Source organism: Zootoca vivipara, chromosome 17 (assembly GCF_963506605.1).
Source record: "Zootoca vivipara chromosome 17, rZooViv1.1, whole genome shotgun sequence".
NCBI classification, from domain to species: Eukaryota; Metazoa; Chordata; class Lepidosauria; order Squamata; family Lacertidae; genus Zootoca; species Zootoca vivipara.
The window spans coordinates 3,262,954-3,284,260 of record NC_083292.1 but is presented as its reverse complement, the minus strand read 5'-3'; the positions used below and the strand labels follow the sequence as shown (position 1 = coordinate 3,284,260).

The 21,307-nt window shown below is 49.9% G+C and overlaps 1 long non-coding RNA gene across 1 annotated transcript; it reads right to left on the bottom strand.

The window, feature by feature from the left end:
• Window positions 1–14,863: 14,863 nt before the first annotated feature.
• LOC132591388 (uncharacterized) lies at window positions 14,864–15,820 on the bottom strand. Its single transcript, XR_009556942.1, has 3 exons — window positions 15,745–15,820; window positions 15,560–15,642; window positions 14,864–14,975 (listed from the first exon to the last, which is right to left on the bottom strand). It is a non-coding gene; the product is annotated as an uncharacterized LOC132591388 (long non-coding RNA).
• Between the last annotated feature and the right edge of the window lie 5,487 nt (window positions 15,821–21,307).

The window sequence follows — 21,307 nt, the reverse complement described above, 5'->3', positions numbered from 1 at the left end:
CGAGTTTGCCTATGCCTGCTCTTGAATGAAACGGAGTACTTTGACCCTTATCAGACTGGATTCCAAAGTGGGTTTGGGACTGAATTGGGCTTGGCCCATACCTGCCAAGTTGCTGTCTGAGAAATAAGGGACCAGACTGGAAGTAGCAGACCGGAAGTAGCGCTGTCGCCATTTTGGAACTGGGCGGAGCATGCTTAGAAATGACTTTTGATGCTGCTTTGCCCAGTTCCAAAATGGCCGCCGTGCCAGAAGTCACACTGCAGCCATTTTGGAACTGGGCAGAGCTGCATCAAAAGTCGCTTCTGAGCATGCTCCGTCCAGTTCTAAAATGGCCGCCGCACCAGAATAAACCAGGGAAAAACAAAAAAATCCATTTTTTCAGCTGGGAACAGCTGGAAAAACGGGGGGTTCCCAGGAAATACGGGAGACTTGGCAGCTATGGCTTGGCCACCCTGATGCCTAATCATCAAGAGAGGGGTAAGGGTATTGCCTGCCCCTTAAGCCCATGCCCAGCCACAAAGAGGGCTACTTCTCTGTGCTTTGTGACTTCAGTGCTGTGGCCCCTTTAATGTGAGATCAAGTTTGTTCCAACAACCTACTGTTCCGAATGCATGCTGGATACCTTTTTATTTACCCAAGCCTTTTATAAATGAAATGGTTAATTATTTTCTGCTCATGATTTTCTAGTTCTTTTCACGGTCATTTTAATCATACTATTTCTCCATGCATGCACACACATATAGAACAGAAGCAGAAGACATCAAGAAGAGGTGGCAAGAATACACAGGAATTATACCAGAAAGATATGGAGGTCTTTTACAACCCAAGGAAGTGTGGTTGCTGACCTTGAGCCAGACATTCTGGAGAGTGAAGTCAAATGGGCCTTAGAAAGCACTGCTAATAACAAGGCCATTGGAAGTGATGATATTCCAGCTGAACTATTAAAAATTTTAAAAGGTGATGCTGTTAAGGTGCTATACTCAATATGCCAGCAGGTTTGGAAAAATCAGCAGTGGCCAGAGGATTGGAGATGATCAGTCTACATCCCAATCCCAAAGAAGGGCAGTGCCAAAGAATGCTCCAACTACCACACAATTGTGCTCATTTCACACTCTAGCAAGGTTATGCTTAAAATTCTACAAGGCAGGCTTAAGCAGTATGTGGACCGAGAACTCCCAGAAGTGCAAGCTGGATTTTGAAGGGGCAGAGCAACCAGAGACCAAATTGCAAACATGCGCTGGATTATGGAGAAAGCTAGAGAGTTCCAGGAAAACAACTACTTCTGCTTCATCTACTTCTGCTTTCATCGGTGAACTTGCAGTGACCTTGGAAGTGTGCGCTCCCTGAGCACATGGTCTGAGGGGGCGGGGCTTCTGGTGAGTCAGGTGACTAGCTGTGGGCGGAGCTAGTCAGTGTTTGGAGTGCAGCGGCTGAGGAGGGAGCACAAGGTGAGCTGGGCTTGGGAGACACTCTGTAGGTTTTGTGGGTTCGTCTTTTGGGGGCTGTGTGTGAGAAAGTTTGTGTGCTTGTTTGTTTTCTTGTTTGTGTGCTTGTTTGTTTTCTTGTTTGTGTGCTTGTGCTGGTTTTCTAGGGCTTCTGCCTCTTGAATTTGGGTGACTGTCCAGGCTTGTGTGTGTGTTTGTTTGTGGCCGGTGACCTTGCAGTGACCTTGGAAGTGTGCTCTCCCTGAGTGCATGGTTGGAGGGGTGGGGCTTCTGGTGAGTCAGGTGACTAGCTGTGGGCGGAGCTAGTCAGTGTTTGGAGTGCAGTTTGTTGCTTTTAACTTCTCTAGCAAGCCTGAGTTTATTCTGTGCTTTAGCTTTTCTGACTTTGTCTCTACACGTGCTGGCTATATGTTTGAATTCCTCTTTGGTGATTTCCCCCTTTCCCCCCCTTTTTCTATTTTTGTACATATCCCTTTTAAATCTTAACTCAGTTAAAAGTTCTTTAGGTAGCCACCCTGGCTTCTTTAGGCACCTGCCATGTTTCCGTCTCATTGGTATTACCTGAAGTTGTGCTTTTAATATCTCCCTTTTAACAAACTCCCAACCATCATGAATTCCCTTCCCTTTTAGTATTGCTGTCCATGGGATCTCACCCAGCATTTCCCTGAGTTTTCTGAAGTCGGCTTTCTTAAAGTCTAGAATTTGAGTCTTAGTATGCTCCTTTCCGCTGTATAATAAACTCCAGAAGAGCATGATCACTCCCACCTAATGATCCTGCCACTTCTACCCCACTAGACTAGGAAACATTACCTTGAAGACCGCCTAGTGAATTCATGGCAGAAGCAGAATTTGAACTGGCAACTTCATAGTTTACGATGAAAAGTCTGTTCAATAGTTCAGTGAATGTGCATGGAGAGGTGGAGTATGTGATTGTGTTTGCGGGAGTGGGAACATCAGAAACAAAATGGGGGAGGGAACATCTAAATCAAGAACAAGGAGGGAAATCCTATCAAACCCAATGCTTGAACTGGAAATCAAATATCATCAGAGGCAGATTAATCATACTGGGTGGGTGAAGATCCCAGGAGACCCCGGAGGGAAGTCCCCCCACCCCACTTCCTCCCTAGGGATGAGAGGAAACCAGCAGTGCCTCCTATTTGCCAAGAGGTCGCTGTAGAGGCGGCCAAGAAGGAGGCAGATCCAGCCTCCAAGGAGTATGTTGCTACCACCACCACTACAACACCAGCAGTGATGCATTCCTTGGAAGCTGGATCTGCCGTCCCTATGGATCCTGCCACCTGAGGTGGTTGCCTCACACTGCCTCATGAGTGGGCCGGCTCTGGTTGTCAGTGGTCAAATGAATATTTGGGTGTATGGCCAATGGATTTAATCTCACTCTCCCCATGGCCTACTTGCACCAATTATTAACACTCACTGAACACAACAGGGTTTATAAGAACACTGTATGATCTCTTAGCCCAGCATGCAGTGTACCTCTTGCTTCATCACGCTTTTGAACTTCTTTCTCAAAGAGCAACCCCACCCCCCACCCCCATGCTGCCACATGTCCAAACTGCTTTTAGAACAGAGGGGTGTTTCCAAAGCGTTGGTTTTTTAAAAGAAAACCAGAAGTTTGAAAACCTACTGGGCTTGTCCCTGAACTCAGCAAACTGCATTTACATTGAGGATTTCAGAAACATTATTCTCCTCTGGGAATTTTTGAACAGTGAAACAATCCAATTATTCAAAAAGCAGCAAAGCTGGCAAATCCCACCATTTATCATTTTTAAAATAAATAATAAGCCAACCACAGAAATAATAATACAACAGAGCAGTGAGTTAGCCAGAGACATAATGCTGAAATCTGCCCATTCCCCCCTCACTATGCCCCACTTAATAAACAGGCATCCGATCAATTTCTTGTGTTTGAATCCAGGGGCATTGGGTTACAGGAAATATAAACCCCTGGTACCTGGCAGGAGGCCTGACAGCACCCCCCCCCCCCGCAACTTTTTTTCTCAAGGACACTGGTTAGGAAAATGCAGCAAAGTTAACAAGAATTTGCCTTTAGCAAATTCATCGTCAAAGTTCAGAGCAAGTTCTCACCTAGTGTTGTGGTTTCCCAGTTTCAGGACTGGGTTTGTGCAAATATTTACGAAAAGAATATTGGACTATTTTACTCCAAGCTTTGCTGAAATGGCATGTTTAGGAATAGATGAGGAAGAGTTTATGTCCCTGGCAAAAATAGAGCATATTTTATGCTGTACAGTGGTACCTCGGTTTATGAACACAATTGGTTCCGGAAGTCTGTTCATAAACTGAAGCGAACTTTCCCATTGAAAGTAATGGAAAGTGGATTTATCTGTTCCGGATGGTCCGCGGAGTACTTAAACTGAAGCGTTCATAAACTGAAGCGAACTTTCCCATTGAAAGTAATGGAAAGTGAATGAATCCGTTCCAGATGGGTCTGTGGCGTTCGTAAACCGAAAATTCGTAAACCAAGGTGTTCATAAACCGAGGTTCCACTGTATATAAACTGGAATAGTTACTCAGGTGCAACATCCAGCAAAGTTGATAAGGCCTCAGAGGCTGATTTACTAGAAAACACTTGCCTTGAACAAAGACCTCAAGAGCAGGCGTTTTGTTTTGTTTTAAAAGTATGGAGGGGCCCTTGAACTGGGTGTGGGATGTGAAACTTATAGCAGTCAAGTACAACATTCCTACAGTGGACATGTTAGGGGATGTTTTTTCCACTCAGGAGAAGACTTTCTGTTTCCTCCTGAGCTGGGACAGAGTTGAGGAGGGTGTGGTCTGTTGTACAGTGGTACCTCTGGTTAAGAACTTAATTCGTTCTGGAGGTCCGTTCTTAACCTGAAACTGTTCTTAACCTGAAGCACCACTTTAGCTAATGGGGCCTCCTGCTGCTGCTGCGCGATTTCTGTTCTCATCCTGAAGCAAAGTTCTTAACCTGAGGTACTATTTCTGGGTTAGCAGAGTCTGTAACCTGAAGTGTCTGTAACCTGAAGCGTCTGTAACCTGAGGTACCACTGTATACTAGCATGGAGGAGCACACGGCCTCCATGTTCTGATCAGTGTGTGTTCTCCATTTTGGATGTTGCTGTGTGTTTGGAGAAGTGACTTGGGACTAACTTCTTTATGGAATAGTTCTAGTTGCTATGTAACCTAAGCCTGCCTTCAGGGGTATATGTCTGTGAACCTGAATGAATCTGTGAGTAAACTACTTTTATATTAACGTTACGTTATATTAACGTCCGCATCAATGAACATTAACATAGCTTTTGTGTTCCTTTTTGCCTCTAACCTTTCAAAAATGTCTACTATATTCCTAATATTATCCTTTATATGTCTACCAGGTAAAAAAACCTGCTTGGTCTTGGTGGATAATGTTCTTATTAAGTGCCTTCTTCAATCTTGTAGCCATGATATTTGCAAAAAATTTATAATCCACGTTTAACAATGAGATTGGGCGATAATTCTTTACCTGAGCTCTATCCGTATCTGGCTTTGGTATCAATGTGATAAAGGCTTCTCTCCAGGTCTCGGGCGAGGCGCAACTGTATTTTTAATTTGGAATTTATACTCTCCCACTCTGATACCACCACCCCTTTTGCTGTAAGATCTGGAACAATTTTCTTTAATCTTCATAAATGACATCACATGTTGCCAGATTAAATATCCCTATAGCTGTTCCATCTTAGGTTTTGTGCAGGTTCCTGGATTTTAACCTTGAAACGTGAAACACCGTACCGTAATTGAGTTACAGTCTTGCACTAAACATGGGACCAGGCTTTATGCGGACAGAATATATACCCTGGATACTGAAATCTTTGGGAGAGCAGGGAGACATGGAAGGAAAGAGGCAGCGGCCCACATTTTAAATCTGAGTGAGATCAAATGCAAACTGACTTGGTGGTCTCAACCTCGAGGTTAAGGGTCAGTTCTCAGTGCAGAATTTGATATGTTTCACATGAAGAGGCTTGGTTGAATGTGGGAGAATCTTTAGCATTTGGGGCCGCAAACCAGAGCAAAGCTCTTCTGTTGAGCTTTTATTCCTTTGGAACAAGAGTGCCCCATAGCAGGGGTTTGTTGTTTTCTTTCAGAATACAGAGTAAAAAGCCAAGGGGTGCAGGTGGCAGTAGAGTCCTGTCAAGTTGCCCCCTTAATTCTTTTTATGCGTTACACCTAAAAACATGGGGTTGGATCTGGACTTTAACTAGCTGTACTTAAGTTATTTCAAGCTGCGGTACAAGGAAAGGAGATTTTGACTAAACATTAGGAAGAACTTTCTGAGCTGTTTGATGGTGGAATGGGCTACCTCAGAAGGTGGTGGACTCTCTCCTTTGTTGGAAGTTTTTAAGTGGAGGCTGGACGTCCATCTGCCTGGGATTCTTTAGCTGTGTTCCTGCATTGCAGGGAGTTGGACCAGAGGACCCTTTGGCTAGGCATCCCCAAACTCGGCCCTCCAGATGTTTTGGGACTACAATTCCCATTATCCCTGACCACTGGTCCTGTTAGCTAGGGATGATGGGATTTGTAGTCCCAAAACATCTGGAGGGCCGAGTTTGGGGATGCCTGCCTTTGGGGATACCTCCAATTATTCTATTCATGACTCATGTCCAAATCAGATGTGTGTCCATGTTTTCTATGCACATGCATGTAAGTATGACAATAAACCAGTGGTGGGAAGGTCTACCTTTATCACTAAATGGAGTGGTGGGAGGAAAACCTGTCCTCTTGCACACCTAAGGACCATCATTTCATTTCCTGCCCTGCCCTGTAGCTGTCATATGCAACACTGTTTCTCTTCTGCTGCCATTAGTCTTCTGCCAAAAAGCTATGCTATTTATCTCCACTATGGCAAAATTAAGTAACTTGCATAATTATGTATATAATTACATATTTATTTACTGTATGTAAATTAGATTGTCATTACATTATGCTGTCCCGTTCATTTCAACTCAAATTCATTTCCCCCCAATGCAAATAGGCAGGGACAACAGATTTGTATTTGCTGGTTGATTTATCTTCTGGATATGGGCCAAATAAGTGAGCACTGGCAATTCTGCCTGGTTTCATCTTCATCAGGATTCCCTGACATTCCTACACAGATGTTGCACTGCTTCAAATCATTCTCTCCCAGCCTGCTATGGCTCACTTCCTGTGCTGGAAAAAAATACTCTCTCCCTGCTCTCCACTCCTGCATTATAGCCAATCTGGAAGGCAAGTGTTTTGCAAACCAATGGCACTTTAGTCGGCCCTAACTTAACCACCATTGGTTTATATGGGACTAAGTGTGACTGAATCCAACCTGGACCCAACCTAGGATGTGCGTGTGACCAGCACATGCTTTCAGCTGTGTGCATCATAGGAACTATTCCAGGTAGTGAGAAACTGGTTATGGCTCTCCACTGTGTAGCAGAAAATGCATATTGCTGCTCAAATGAAGTGGCCCTTTTAGAACATACTGTAGGCTATCAAAGATTGTAGTGAGTTTTTTAAGTGGCCTCCCCAAACCTGGTCCACTGCAGCTGTTTTGGATTCTTTATTTATGATTCCTGTATTTATTTCCTTTCACAAAAAAGAGAATATCTCCAAGTGACTCCACTAAAATATACCCACTAAAACAAAGACAACATGTTTAAAATGTTAATGCAGTCTGCTATGCCAACAGGGGGTCGCCAGAGGAGTTGTATTCCACAACACCTGGAGGAGGGCAGGTTGGAGAAGACTACTTTGTCGTGTTTTGAAATGCCACGAAACTCCTACATCAAAAGCATGTCTCTAAAGGAGTGAGCATGCAACCCAGTGCATAGACACTTGCATTTCACAGTACACACATCTCCGTTTTGCTCCTTACTGATGTGGCTGGAAAGAGACAGGTTGTTGTGCATTCCCTGCATGAATGAACCCAACACATTTGATTGTCAACTATATTTCAAAGTAGCCTTATATCATTAATGGGGGGGGTGGAGTTTGTGAGCGACCAACAGGTTAGCTCAGTTAACAGTTCTTACTGCCAGTGTGGTGTAGTGGTTAAGAGCGGTAGACTTGTAATCTGGGGAACCGGGTTCACTTCCCCGCTCCTCCACATGCAGCTGCTGGGTGACCTTGGGCTAGTCACACTTTTCTGAAGTCTCTCAGCCCCACCCACCTCACAGGGTGTCTGTTGGGGGGGGAGGGGAAAGGAGATTGTTAGCCGCTTTGAGACTCCTTCGGGTAGTGATAAAGCGGGATATCAAATCCAAACTACTCTTCTTCTTCTTCTTCTTCTTCTTCTTCTTCTTCTTCTTCTTCTTCTTCTTCTTCTTCTTCTTCTTCTTCTTCTTCTTCTTCTTCTTCTTCTTCTTCTTCTTCTTCTTCTTCTTCTTCTTCTTCTTCTTCTTCTTCTTCTTCCAATCAGGACAACTTGAAGCCAGACTATTGATGACCTGCTACAGGAGATTCTTTTAACAGGAAGTGCCAAGCTTGGCAAAGTGTTTGCTGTTAAGATTTTAAGCATCATGTTGCAAAGGTTCCCAGACTTTTCCTCCCACCCATGTCTTGCTATAAGTTGCATTCTACAAAGCCAGCCTGGTGCAGTGGCACATTCTTGCTGGGTAACCTTGTCCCAGTTGCTGTGTTTATTTATTTATATTTATCTATTGAATCTATATACTGTACCACCCTATACCTGGAGGTCTCAGCGCGGTGTTGCAGCCTAACCTACTTTGTTGGACTGTGATGAGGCTAACAAGGGGGAGATTATGCATCCAACTTGGAGCTCCTTGTAGGAAGAAGGGGGCAGGGAATCTTACCTCCCACGCCTACCTAGCCTGAGGGATTAACTGTGAGTAGTCACTCCCTGGCTATCTGCTTTTTACATTTTGTGTCATTCCTTCTGAAAAGTGTAGCTTCTCTTATCTAAGAGAATTGAGGTTCGGAGGCTGGGGAAACCCAACCAGATGGGTGGGGTATAAATAATAAAATTATTATTATTACTATTCCTATTCCTGCTGGGAGAGTTCATCACAGCTGGGATAACCGCAGAGGCCCCCTTGGAATCGGGAGCCTGAACAAGAACGGAGACAGGCTACCTGAACTGTGCTCATACCACAGCCTCTGCGTCACAAACATGTTATGCTCTACCAAGGCAAAACACTCAGTGTCCTGGAGACATCTTAGATGTCAGGTCACTGGCACCAGCGGGACTGGATTGTCACCAGGCGATTGCACTGAACTGTGTTAATGCCACACGGAGCGACCACAGCACTGACTGCGACGTGGTCACTCCCTGGTGGCGAGCAAAGAGGACCTCTAGCCATACTAAGGTTCTGCACTTTGGCAGGAAGAACCAGCTGCACCAATATGAGATGAGGGACACCTGGTTTGCTGGTAGGGAAAAGGATCTAGGGATCTTAGTGGACCATAAGCTTAACATGTCAACCTGTGTGTGATGCAGCAGCAAAAAATGCTAGTGCTATTTTAGGCTGCAAGAACAAAAGTGTGGATCAATGGAAGACAATAATACAAGGAAATTCAAAACAGTAACAATTTATTGTGCATTTATTCAAAATCCATTAAAAATATTTATTTTTATTCCATGCTGTGAGGGACAGGGGATATCGCGAAGTCCCTCCCCTCCTGAGTTCAAGCCCGTCCCCGAGCAAAGGGGAAAGCAGGGAGAGTTCCGATTCCAGTGGGGAAGCAGGAAGTCGTGTCCGAGGCTCAGGCAAGGTAGAGGAGCCAGGGTCCCAGGTGGGACAGGAAGGGGCAAGCAAGGGGGGAAGACCCATCCCTCCAACTCCAGAATTACGCAGGAAGAGGAGGGGCAAGAGGATGGGTCTGCCAAAGCTTTTGTGTTGGAGAAAGACGCGCCAAAAGCCATTAGGAGGTTCTGAAACCGACTGACAACATCGCTCCGTGTAAATAGCAATGACTTGAGCACTGTAAATACGCAGCACCAATAAAAGAATAAAATGCAGAGCTGCGTAGCGTCGTTACTCTGAAGTAGTCCACTCCGGCCACTGTGACAGCAACCTCCTAATCATTTTTGGGCTACTTCGGAGTTGCCGGGATGAGCGTGTCCGAGGCGGAGAAGTGGCGGCAGATCGCTGAGCAAGCCCAGCTAGAACTGCAACAGCTGTCGCTGCAGGCGCAGGGAGAATTGAAGGCAGCTAAAGAGGAGACTAAGAAGGTCCAGGACGACCGGCTACAACTTGCGGAACAGGTGAGAGAGCTCCAGGAAAAAGAGCAGCATTTAAGGGCGGTGGCGGTAGACCTCCAAAACAAGCTGGATGCAGAGAAAAACAAGGCGGGAGGGGCTCCCCAAGTCCAAGTGCTGCCAGGAAGGAGAGCAGGGACCCTTGTAAGCAAGTTCAATGGAGACCCGAAGGAGTTTCAGGGCTTTGAGACTGAGATCGTGTATGCTCTTGAGCTGCACCAGAATGAGTTCCCCGATGATGAGCACAGAGTAGCGTTTATTGTGGAACATCTCACCGGAGCAGCCAGGGAGTGGCTAAGACCATTAATCGCAACCAAGAATCCTTGCATGAAAAATGTCCAACAATTTCTAGAAGGTTTGAGGACGATGTATTCGTCCGATAGTCATTTGGACCAGACTAAGGAGGAACTGCATAATTTACGCCAAGGAAATATGACAGTTCGCGCATATTGGGCGAAATTCACCATGCTGGTGCACAGACTGGGGTGGGTTTTGGATTCGCCTCCCATGCAAGCTGCGTTTTACTTGGGTTTGAGCGAGGAGGTGAAGGATGAACTCTCGAGAGGTCCAAAGCCCAGTACTATGGATCAGCTGAGCAAAGCAGCTCTGGCGGTGGGGGTGAGGCAGGAATCCCGGTGGAACGACAAGCAAGCGACGCGCGCAAAGCGGGCTTGGTTCCCACGGTCGCAGGAGAAGCCACTCCCTCAACAACCCTTTCAGGCCACGCCTGGAGCCAGCCAGGACCAGGAGCCCATGCAGATTGATAGCGCGCGCGCGCGGGCTTTTCAAACCCCAGCGGCGCCAAGACGCAAGGAGGGAAGGGGCGGGAATTGCTTTCTCTGCAACTCACCCCAGCATCTCGTCAGAGACTGCCCACATCGCAGGGAGTGGCAAGGAAAGGCGGGAACGGTGGTGCCCTCCCCCACTGACGCAGCACCACAGCAGGGAAACGGGAAAGCCTGGCTGCAGGAGACAAGGGGCAGCAGCCAGGCACAGTCAGCAGACAACAGCCCCAGCCCGCCCACCCGCACAGAGAGGTGCAGAGCCAGCCCACCCCTCCCAGAGCAGGAGTGGTTCTAGAAGTGACGCTAACGCTCCCAAATGGCTATCCCCTGACGGTCCTCGCCTTAATTGACAGTGGGGCGTCCGCCAACTTCTTCTCGAGAAGCTTTGCAGAAGAGCACCAAATCCAGCTTTTGCAGTTGGATTTTCCTCTGCACGTAGCAACCATTGACGGCAGGGAGCTGCTGGGAGGGGCCATCACACATCAAACCCCCCCCATGAGAATGACGGTGGGAAGGCACTCAGAGACACTGGCGTTCAACGTCACCACCATCTCAGACCCCCCCATCGTCTTGGGCATGAGCTGGCTGGCGCGCCACGACCCCTCCATCAGTTGGCACCAGAGGTGCATCACGTTTGGGTCAGACTTTTGTCTGGAACATTGCATGCAGCACCAACCAGGGGAGGGGCCTCCGATAGCCACGGTGGCCACCATGCATATCAAAGGGGGTGAGGCAATACCCAAGCAGTACTGGGACCTGCAGGAGGTCTTCAGCGAAGCGGAGTCCGACCACCTACCCCCGCACAGGCCTTTTGACTGCCAGATCAACCTGGTGCCAGGGGCGACGATACCCCCAGCCAAGCTGTACGCCATGTCAGACCAGGAGCTGGAGGATCTGCGCGCTTTCATCGACAAGAACCTCAAGCGGGGGTTCATAAGGGAAAGCAAGGCAGCAGGGGGCAGCCCGGTCTTCTGGGTGGACAAGAAAGACACGCAACAGCGCCGTCTTGTGGTGGACTTTAGACGGCTGAATTCGGTGACAGAGCCCGTGGCTTTCCCCATGCCCAGAGTGGATGATCTCCTGACAGCGGCACGCAGGGGCAAGATTTTCACCAAGCTGGACCTAAGGGGGGCGTACAACTTGATCAGGATCCGGGAAGGAGATGAATGGAAAACCACGATGTTCACGCCTCTGGGCTCTTTTGAATATCTGGTGATGCCCTTCGGTTTGCAAGGGGGCTCAGCATGCTTCCAGGCCTTCATGCACCACGTCCTGGGGTCCCTCCTCTTCAGGAAATGCTTGGTCTTCCTAGATGACATCCTTATCTACTCGAATGACCCAGTGCAGCATGTGAAAGATGTCAGAGAGGTGTTGCAACGCCTGAAGGAGCACCACCTGTATGTGAAGCTGGAGAAGTGCAAGTTTCACACCAAAGAGGTGGACTTCCTGGGCTACAAGCTGTCAGACAAGGGGCTGGCGATGGACAAGGACAAGGTGCAGGCCATCCTGGACTGGCACAGCCCCAGGACGCGCAAAGATGCCCAACGCCTACTAGGCTTCGCTAACTTCTACAGGAAGTTCATCAAGAACTTCTCTCGCGTTACGGCTCCCATCACGGACTGCCTGAGAGGCAAGCAGAAGTTCAAGTGGACACCAGAGGCGCAAGCAGCGTTCGAAAGCCTCAAGAGAGTGTTCGCCTCAGACCAAAACCTGTTCCATGTGGTGCAGGACGCGCCCCTACGCATTGAGACAGATGCTTCTGAAAAAGCTGTGGGCGCAATTTTGTTGCAACTGGACGCCAACAGGGAGTGGAGACCCTGTGCCTTCTTCTCCAGGAAGCTGACACAGCCTGAACGCAACTACACAGTGTTTGATAGGGAACTTCTTGCGATCTACGCTGCGTTCCAGCACTGGCGACACTTCCTGGTGGGCGCGAAGCACCCCATCCAGGTGTGCACAGACCACAAGAACCTGGAGTTCTGGAGAACTGCCAGGGTGCTCAACCAGCGGCAGATACGGTGGGCAGAGTTCTTCTCGAACTTCAACTTCTCCATCCACTACATCCCGGGGGAGCAGAATGTCAGGGCGGATGCCCTCTCCCGCAAGCCAGAGTACATGGAGGAGGAGGCGCCACCAGCCCCAAGGCACATTTTCCCCCCGTCGGCATGGTCCTGCGGAGCAGCTGTGGTGAGCGAGGCAGAACTCACAGCACTGACGGCAGCGGATGAATTTGCCAACCGCATCTTCAGAGAACTGAGAGGGGGGAGGGAGCAGGCAAAAGACTTTGCAGAACGCAGAGGGCTGCTTTTCTACAAGGGTGCGCTGTACCTACCCACCACCCAGCTTCGACGTACGGTCCTCAAGCAGATGCACGACAACCCTACAGCGGGGCATTTTGGAAGGGACAAAACCGCTCACCTAGTCATGAGACACTTCTGGTGGCCAGGGGTGCGGGAAGATGTTCGAGACTATGTAAGGGGCTGTACCACCTGCCAGCGGGCGAAGGTGGTCAGAGCAGCGCCACCAGGGTTGCTGGAGCCCTTAGCCACACCACACAGGCCGTGGGAAGTGGTGTCCATGGACTTCATCACAGATCTGCCTTCGTCCAGGGGTAAGACTGCAGTGTTGGTGGTGGTGGACCTTATGTCCAAAATGTGTCACTTTATACCGTGTGCCAGGGCAGTCTCGGCAGAAGAGACAGCCAAACTGTTTGTTGATCACATTTTCAGACTGCATGGATTACCTTTAAGGGTTATTTCGGATCGTGGCCGCCAATTTGTTTCCAGGTTCTGGCGGCGGCTCATGAACCTCCTGCAGGTGGAGGTCAGCTTGTCGACGGCTAGACACCCGCAGACCAACGGACAAGCGGAGAGGGTCAACGCCATTCTGCAGCAGTACCTGAGATGCTACGTCAGCCGGCGGCAAACGGACTGGGTGGATCGCTTGCCACTAGCAGAATTTGCCTACAACAATGCAGTGCACGTCTCCACAGGGGTGTCGCCCTTTAAGGCCAATTACGGGCGCGACCTCAGATCTTTCCCAGAGAGGGAGAGGGAGGAGGAGGAGGAGGAGGGCCCGCAGGCTGAGGATTGGGCAGAGGAACTGGAGACGGTGCACCAGCAGCTCAGAGAACACTTGGAGAGGGCCAAGGAAGCGTACAAAAAGGGGGCAGATCGCCACAGGCGACAAGGGGAGGTCATCAGGGTGGGGGACAAGGTGTGGTTGTCCTCGGAGGGCCTTCCCACCAGAGGGAGGTGCAAAAAGCTGGCGCCCAGAAGGTTGGGCCCCTTCACGGTCACGCAACAGGTAAACCCGGTGGCATACAGGCTGGCACTGCCAGAGGACATGAGGGTGCATCCAGTGTTTCATAGATCGCTGCTGTCGCCGTACAGGGAAAGCAGCAGGCTCCGAGACAGCGAACAAACCCCCGAGGGAGGGGGGGAGAGGGAAGGCAGGGAGCAACTCAATGAGGCCACGGCCATCCTGGACTCAAGGTGGGGGGTGGGGGGACTGGAGTACCTCATGGCATGGGAGGATGCTCCACCGTCCCAGAATGAATGGGTCCCAGCCACTCAGATACAGGAGGAATTCTTGGTGGAAGAATTTCACGCCCTCTTTCCCCACAGACCCAAGCCCTGGCACATGGAAAGGGAGGGGGAGGAGGAGGAGGCACGGGAGAGCAGCTCACCATGGCGCTGGGAAGCGGAGTTTGAGGAACCAGAGGATGAGGTATGGGTGTCACCGAGATCCACCCAGTCAGAGGAAGGAGCAGATTGGCAGAACGTTTTTACCCCCACCAGCTCTGACGCCACGGACTTTTTGGGATTCCCGTCCGCCCAGGCGGAAGGGGGGGGCTCGCAGGACTGGGGGGAGGTATTCACACCAACGGGCTCGGAGAGCACTGAGTTCTTAGGCTTCCAGTCGTCACCGACACATGGGGGGGGCCTGGGGAGGGGTGAAGGAGAGCTTGGGAGGGGGGTGGATGTGAGGGACAGGGGATATCGCGAAGTCCCTCCCCTCCTGAGTTCAAGCCCGTCCCCGAGCAAAGGGGAAAGCAGGGAGAGTTCCGATTCCAGTGGGGAAGCAGGAAGTCGTGTCCGAGGCTCAGGCAAGGTAGAGGAGCCAGGGTCCCAGGTGGGACAGGAAGGGGCAAGCAAGGGGGGAAGACCCATCCCTCCAACTCCAGAATTACGCAGGAAGAGGAGGGGCAAGAGGATGGGTCTGCCAAAGCTTTTGTGTTGGAGAAAGACGCGCCAAAAGCCATTAGGAGGTTCTGAAACCGACTGACAACATCGCTCCGTGTAAATAGCAATGACTTGAGCACTGTAAATACGCAGCACCAATAAAAGAATAAAATGCAGAGCTGCGTAGCGTCGTTACTCTGAAGTAGTCCACTCCGGCCACTGTGACACATGCTATTCCAGTTCTCTTTCTTCTTTTCACCAATTGGTGAAATCCCGTCTCTGCCTTCAATCAGCTCGAGACCGAGACACGTGGAGTTACACAGGGAGTAGATCATATATCCTAAGGAACGGGAAAACCCAAAATTCCATGAGATCCTTTGAGGCAAAATAATGTGAACAGTTTTCAGATCTCTCTCTGTCCCCTGCCCTGTCTTTTGCCAAAACAAAGGTAGCCACCCTATGCCCAGACAGCAAGACCCCCCTCTCTCTCGGCCTCCCTGAGGTGGTCCAAAGGAAACAAGAGCAAGGCATAAGGCCCCAATTTGGCTGCAGAAGGAGGTCTACAAAATGCCATCCAACCATCTTAGGGACTCCACTCTGCATCTGTGTAGAGTTTACTCTGGAGCCTTTTCTTCTCCTGAAGCCATTCCATGAGGCAGCAGAGGTTTAGAATCAGAGTTCTCCTCCATGGGCTCCCATCTGGGGGGATGAGCCCCATCACGCCCTCACTTCCCTCTACAGCTTCCTCTGGATCTCATCTGCTCCATCTGCTGGAGCCTGTTCTCTGACAGAGGGGAAAGTCCCTCACTCACCGAGGGTTTGAGAGCCATTGGTTACCCTCCCCTGGCCTCTTCTCATCCTTGCCTGCTCATCCTTGTCCCCCCACCCCTTGGCCTCTGTCCCCACAAGGCAGCTTCCCCCTACCTGATCTGGTCCCACAGCCACTGCATCCCTTCTGCCCCCATGAAAATATGGAAAAGGAGGTCTTGCCGCCATCATTCTGTCGCCTGCAAGAGAAAAAAGGTAAGCAGGATGCCAGGAGTTCCTGCTTCTCTCACAGATGAAACAGGGCATCTCTAACTACAGGTGGGCTTTTGAGAAAGTCTTACCTGCTGAGTTCATTTGGATGTTGGCCTCTCTCTGGTGTCCGCACTGCCTATAAATCCTCAATGACAATGTCATCTGGATGGAAGAGAACGAGAATGAAAATGAGATTTTCCCATGGGCCTTCCACCCCCCCCCATCCTTCAGTCAAAGGTGGGAAAGGCCTGCCAGGCAGGGAGCAGGTCCTGCAGGAGTCCCAGCAAGAAGACCTCAGAGGTGGGTCTTGGGCAAATAAAGGGACAAGGTAGTTCGCTGTCTCCAAGGTGTGGGACCCACCTTCTTCCGGCTTCAAGCGGAAGCAGGCCAGGTCCGGCCGAACTACCGTCATCTGCAGAGGAAAAAAAAATCGGGGTCAGTTGGGAGCAAGAGAGCACAGAAGCAGCGCCAAGCCAGGAAGGACGGGTCTCCCTCTGTCTTGGGCCCAATCCCTTGTTTCAGAGGACCTCCCTGGGCCCTGCAGCCTCCTGGGCAGAGGTGGAAGGGCAGCCGCAGGAAAGGGGGCAGGAAAAGCCTCTGGCCTCACCCTGGCCCCCAGGGACACACACCGCATCATCTGCGTTAAAGCTCACTCACAGATGTGCTCTTGGAGGGATGGAAGCAAACACAGAAAGGAATAGAAGAAGGCGAGCTACTTACTCGGAGGCGGGGAAATTTCCAGGCAACAGCCAGCAGCAATGAAATGCTGCTGGCCGCTAGTTTTTGAGCCTCCCCACTTTCCCCCAGGGCGTATCCTCGCAGGTCCTGCAGGAGGAAAGAGCGTCTCAGAGTCAGGGGCCAGTCTGGGCCAAAGCGGCCCTCACTGCCCCCACCACAGAGTCCCTGGCACTTCTGGACCATGAGGGTTTGCCAGCTTTGGTCTTGGACCAAATTGAGGGCCAAAGAGGCTCTGTGCCCCAGAAATGGGTAAGGGACGGGGGGGGGGGGACAACCCTAAAACCACCCCTGATGCCATTGGGACACTTACGCTTAAAAGTTGCAGGAGGGTGCCTGGATTGGGGGCTTCCATCAGGAGACTTCCTAGGAGGAGACGGAAGTGGCGCTTCAGCTCCTGCGGGAAAAGAGAGAAGAGAGTTTGAATGTTGGTGAAATATGATGAAGAAGAAAGAGCCATGCAAAGGGAATTTGAGACACAGGACATACCTCTCTTTCCTCCTCCTTTTCTGGGCCCTGAAGAACTGCCTCCATGGTCCTATGGAGGATCGCACTGATCATGTCACAGTTGAATTTGGGCCTCATGGTACTGCAGAGATGAAAGCGAGAGGGTTAGACGCTTCCTCTGAGTCTCCCTTGGAGTTCTGCCCCCCACCCACCCTCCATCCCAAAGACCCAACTCACCTGAGCTGGAGGAGGGCCTCCAAGGCAAGGGCCAGGGTCAGGGGGCGATCCCTGAAGTGCTCCAAGGGCCCCAAGATGTCCTGGAAGAGAACAAAGGAGGAAAATCAGCTCTTTCTGGGGCCTGCAGAGGACAACTCCGACCCCCAACACCAGGCTTGGCTTTCCAGGGGACACTAAGCCGGCAGGGTCCTCCTCTCCGCAGATGAACAACCCCTTCCCTAAAGGCCCTCCTTCCCTCCACCTCCCCGCGGGGGTCCCTCACACCACCCCTCACTCACCAAAATGGCTTTGGCCGTCTCCTGCTTGGAGCACTTCAGGGTTCGCAGCCCCCTGAGCTCAGCTGCCTGGCAGCTCTGGATGACCCCGAGGATGTATAATTGCTCATCCTCGAGCAGCTGAAATGCAAAAGTCAGGCTGTCAGTTCCTTGTGAGGGGAGGGCTTCTCTGCATCTGAGAGTGCAGAGTGAGGGGCAGGTCTGAGGGATCCAGTCCCTGTTCTTGTTTTCTGCAATACTCACCCCTGGAGAAGGGATGTGGAACCGCAGAACTGCAAAAAGAAGGACATGCGAACAGGTGAGTCCGTCCCTGAGCCCCTGGCAAGGCTATTCCAAGAGTTTTCTCCTGGATTCCAAGTCCTACTGCAGAGGTGGGACATCCCAAGGCCTTGGGGGCCAATCCTGTCCTCCTTTCCCCAGAATGTGGCTCCCCAGGGAAGGTGCCCCTCCCGCTGGCAACTGCCCCCCAGCCATGCCCCCAGCCCAGTCCCCTGCTTCATTCATTGGACTTCACAAAATGGGTTGGCCTCTGGGGGGAGGGGGTTCCAGCCACTGGCCCAATGGACCTTGGGTCGGATTCAGCCACCTGGCTCTTTCCATCTTTTGACTAGCTTTCCCCCCATGCCGATTGCTGCCCTCCTCTGTCCAAAAAAGGAGGGTCACTTGCTCACCTGGCGCCACGGGCTGCTCTGGGCCTTGCTGGGGGGCCACCCTGCGGCAGCGCCGAAACAGGCGCCTTAAGCACCTGATCCTAGAAGAGATGAGCGGAGAGAGAGACTCAGACGCCGGCAGCCCAAATTCTTGTGTGTGAGGAGGGGTGTCTGGAGAAGACAGGGAACTACCACCGAATGGGCAGAACAGGCACCATACCCCCCTCCAACTGCAGCCCAAATCAACACCTTCACTTCTGCAAATGTCCCCACAAAACGCATCATCCTGACACAGTCCTTTCCTTTTTCCATGCCAAAGGCTCCCGTAAATAAGGGTAGAGCATTTGCCCTAACGAAGGCTGAACCTTTTGCTCACAAGGCGCTCAACCAATCTGCTCAGCCTATCCAAGTAACTGTCCAATAGCGACCAAGGAGCGCCGCTAAACAGCGCCCCCAGCACAAAGCACACAGGCACTGCAACTGCCGACCAGCCGTGGCCTCTGCTCTACAAATAGGAATTCCCACTGGGAAAAGGGAAAAGTCAGAACCACCCATGAAAACCGTTCTTGGTCCATTGAAACTAGTCTTTGGCGTTTCAGTCTAGGCTCTTGTACTACCAATCCAGCTGTAGGCTTCTGAAACATGAACCACTTATAAACGCCATCTCCAACGCCTTGAAAGATTCCATCAATGGTGTCTCCGAAAAATGTGACACATCTCTTGGGAAGGCAGGCAAACTAATACTAGTTTCCTGGAAGAAGCAAACATCCCCAGTATTGAAGCAATGTTTCTTCAACACCAACTTCGTTGGACTGGTCATGTGGTTCCGATGCCTGATTAGTATCTTCCCAAGCAACTACTCTATTCCAAACTTAAAAATGGAAAGCGTAATACTGGTGGCCAACAAAAGAGGTTCAAAGACACTCTCAAGGCCAATCTAAAAAAATGTTGTATAAACACCAATGGCTGGGAAACACTGGCCTGCGAGCGCTCCAGTAGGAGAACAGCTTTTACCAAAGGTGTTATGGGCTTTGAAGACGCATGAACTCAGGATACAAAAAGGGAATGAGCTAAGGCATGCTTTGCAAACCCTTACTGTGATCAACTCCCGCCCAGAAAACTATGTCCCCACTGTGGAAGGACATGTGGATCCAGAATTGGCCTCCACAGTCACTTATCACTTACAGACTCACAGTTAAAACTCACTGTTCATGGAAATCAATCTTACTCGGCTATGAGTGACAGAAGAGGAAGAGGAAGAGGAAGAGGAAGAGGAAGAAGAAGAAGAAGAAGAAGAAGAAGAAGAAGAAGAAGAAGAAGAAGAACCCCCCACCCCCGGAGATGAAGAGAAAGGGAAGGAATGCTACTTACAGCCTGCCCATTTTGTCCACGAAAAGATCCCACCCGCCTCACTAAAGTAACTAACTATCTAAAATGCCCACCCAAGCCTAAATCTGACCCCAACCCCTGCCCTAAGTCTACACCTAACCCCCGCCCTAACCCTACACTTAACCTTAACTACTCTATGTACAAAATATATACAAACTCTGCACAGATGTGCAGAAAAGACAAAAAACAAAGAACAAAAATAATATAATAAAGAACAAAATAAAATAAATAAAAGTGTTAAAAGAAAAGAATAAAAGAAAATGAAAATAAATCAAATCAAATAAATCAAATAAAAGTAATAAATCAAATCAAAATTAAAATAAGAAAATGGAAAAATAACAAACCAAACTCCTCTCCTCTCCTATTCGCCACCAACCACCACCAACCGCCACTAACTCCTCTCTCTCTCTCCTCGCCTCACTACAAACCCACAATGGCCGCCTGCAAGTCAGTGGCTTTTAAAGGAGAAACAAGAGATGTCACAAGGGAGGGAGGGTCCTTGTCACCGTGGCAACCCCCCCCCCAGGACCTGGCCCCACCTGGCCCCTCCTGAGTGGTGATGCTCCTCTGTCAGAACTCGGAGGCACCTGCTGTTCCACCTGCAGCTGGGCTGCATCTTCATTTCACATCCAGAGGGCCTTCTCGGTGGTGGCGCCTGCCTTGTGGAACGCCCTCCCATCAGATGTCAAAGAGAAAAACAACTACCAGATTTTTAGAAGACATCTGAAGGCAGCCCTGTTTAGGGAGGCTTTTAATGTTTAATTGTTTTATTTCATTTTTCTGTTGTAAGCCGCCCAAAGTGGCTGGGAAGGGGGGGGGGGGAAATGAACGAATTCCTATGCCCCACAAATAACCCAGAGATGCATTTTAAATAAAAGGACACATTCTACTCATGTAAAAACATGCTGATTCCCGGACCGTCCGCAGGCCGGATTTAGAAGGCGATTGGGCTGCATCCGGCCCACGAGCCTTAGTTTCAGGACCCCTGCTCATTGTTGCCCAGCCCAGACTCTGCTTGCTGGGTAATGGTGTGTTTGAGTGCACATCATGTGGCTCAGTGAGTTCCTGGCTTTCAGGAAGCAGTGCCCACCCACCTTCCCTCTGCCCATCCAGCAAGAGGGCCAGAAGATTAACACACACAAACACCACAGCAAAAGCTATTCTGCAATGACCAAGGGGAAAAACTATGTGGTGTATGTATAGCTTTTGGGGGGGAGGGGGGGGGCTTTCCAACAACTCTGCAAAGTAGGTGTTATGTATTCAGTGTGTTTGCCTGAACTTGAGTCTGGACTAAGGATTCTGAGTGCCTGTGTTCTGATTTCGATACATGATATCCAATCATAGAACATTTCAGGATTTGGGCCCATTGGCCCTTAAACTCTGAGTTATGATTTGCAGCTTGGGAGTTTAGACAGCCAATGATGTTGAGAGTGGGAGTGGCCCATCCCTTCAGAAATGTATATAAGCAGTTGCTTTGCCCCCGTTGTCTAGTTCTGTTAGTTCAATAAAGGTTCTTGCTCTTATCACTGGGTCTTGGGATGGGAACCCACCTGCACCTCAGTATGTTAGGCTGAGAGTTGGTTCAGTCACCAAAATTGTGCCAGTGTGGTGCTTAGAGGATTTGTGTGTGGTGCGGTGTGTGTGTGTGTCTTTTTTCTTTTTGTAGTTCACTATAAAATGTCAGAAATGTGGAATGTTGCAGTTAAATGATTTGAAAGGGGAGACAGCTTTGTGCATCTTTGCTTTTCAGTCTCTGAATGGTCTTTGAATACGACCTATTTGCACCTTGTTTTTCTTCATGGTTCCTCCCACTTTGATATTTGCAACAACAACCCCATGAGGTGGATTAGGCTGAGAGTTGGTTCTGCCACCAAATCTGCAAAGCTGCCATTTGGATGTTGCTCTTTTTCAGAAAGAGA